Source organism: Tachysurus fulvidraco, chromosome 9, assembly GCF_022655615.1.
Source record: "Tachysurus fulvidraco isolate hzauxx_2018 chromosome 9, HZAU_PFXX_2.0, whole genome shotgun sequence".
Lineage (NCBI taxonomy): Eukaryota > Metazoa > Chordata > Actinopteri > Siluriformes > Bagridae > Tachysurus > Tachysurus fulvidraco.
The window spans coordinates 29,423,440-29,425,939 of NC_062526.1; positions in this window are offsets into that span (position 1 = coordinate 29,423,440).

Consider the following 2,500-nt stretch of genomic DNA (forward strand, 5'->3'; position numbering starts at 1 on the left):
CCGCACTACCATCACCACCACCATCCCACACTGCACCACCATCACACACTGCACCACCACCATCACACACTGCACCACCATCACCACCACCATCACACATCGCACCACCACCATCACACACCGCACCACCACCATCACACACTGCACCACCACCATCACCACCACCATCACACACCGCACCACCACCATCACACACTGCACCACCACCATCACCACCACCATCACACACCGCACCACCACCATCACACACTGCACCACCATCACACACTGCACCACCATCACACACCGCACCACCATCACACACCGCACCACCACCATCACACACCGCACCACCATCACCACCACCATCACCACCACCATCACACACCGCACCACCATCACACACCGCACCACCACCATCACACACCGCACCACCATCACCACCACCATCACCACCACCATCACACACTGCACCACCATCACACACTGCACCACCATCACACACCGCACCACCATCACACACTGCACCACCATCACACACTGCACCACCATCACACACCGCACCACCATCACACACCGCACCACCATCACACACTGCACAACCATCACACACCGCACCACCATCACACACCGCACCACCATCACACACCGCACCACCATCACACACCGCACCACCATCACACACTGCACTACCATCACACACCGCACCACCATCACCACCACACTACCATCACACACTGCACCACCATCACACACCGCACCAACACCATCACACACCGCACCAACACCATCACACACCGCACCACCATCACCACCACCATCACACACCGCACCACCATCACACACCGCACCACCATCACACACCGCACCACCATCACACACCGCACCACCATCACACACCGCACCACCATCACACACCGCACCACCATCACACACCGCACCACCATCACACACTGCACTACCATCACCGTACACTCCTAACACCATCACCACTTCTACTGACACCGACATGTTTATGACCTTTACACAATTTCACTCTACACACATTTTGTTCATTCTGCTGCTAAATTGTGTATTTAATCGTTTGCTTTTAGATTGTGTATGAGAGCCGGTCATGAACACACCCTGTGTGTGTGTATACTTTAGCCCAGCAAAACTCAAGACCCTCTCACACACACACACACACACACACACACACACACACACACACACACACACACACACACACACACACACATGTGAACTCTTTAAGCTGAATGGTAAAAATAATTGCAGGTTGATGAAGTGTGTACAATTTAGCGGGGAGACTAAAGTTAGCATTGGTGTGTGTGTGTGTGTGTGTGTGTGTGTGTGTCTTAGTACAGATTTAGTACAGATTTAGTGCTTTAATAAAGCCACTGCACCACTAAAAGCTGCCTAAGCTTCATAAACGCTGGGTGTGTGTGCACTTACACGGGTTATTGGGAAACAAGTTTAAATATATTACCCAGAATTCTGAACACTGTGTGTGTGTGTGTGTGTGTGTGTGTGTGTGTGTGTGTGTGTGTATATTTAGTTTTTCTCCATGTCATTGAGGTTTAGAACACTAAAATTGCAGTAAAGTTTTAGACCCAAATCACAGCAAACAGACTGAAAGTTTTCTACAGCAGCTTTAATTCACTTCCTGCTCACGATCCACATTTACTTTATTATTCACAAATCGTTTGTATTCATATCTACAAAATACGGTGTTCATGAAAATCCCATAAGTATGAAATCCCTTTCATGTCCTGCTTCTGTATCAGATAGAGTACATGATGAGGTGTCCTTATACGTGCTGGAGACTTTGGGTTCATTTTATTCTATAAATACACACTAAGCTAAGGAATGAGCTTTAAACACACTGCTGCAGTGTTGATGTGTGTGTCGTCTGTGGGAAGAATAACAGTTTTATAATGATTGTTAATTATAATATTATAATGATCAACATATCATTACATCGTTATATCATTACATCGTTATATCGTTATATTGTTATGAAATCAGCAAAACACTTCCTATGTTTAAACCTAACCTGCAGCTCAGCAGGGTTATAATTATACTGTGTCCCAATCCACAGCACTTTCACTGTGGTGCACAGTTTTAGGGGTCTTTTGGTTTGTAGTCATGTCTCAAGGCTGAATGGACAATTTCCAGAGTGCTCAAGAATTCCCACAATGCACTGCAGTCTATCAGATCTATATCAGTGTGCACCTGAGTCAGAATATCCAGGTCCAGGTACTAGACTCATGGGTTTTGTGATATAGTGTGTTTTATAAAGTGACAATTTATAAGTGTGTGTGAGAGTGTGTATGTGTGTGTGAGTGTGTGTGTGTGTGTGTGTGTGTGTGTGTGTGTGTGTGTGAGTGTGTGTGTGAGTGTGTGTGTGAGTGTGTGTGTGTGTGAGTGTGTGTGTGTGTGAGTGTGTGTGTGTGTGAGTGTGTGTGTGTGAGAGAGAGAGTGTGTGTGTGAGAGAGAGTGTGTGTGTGTGTGTGTATAAAGG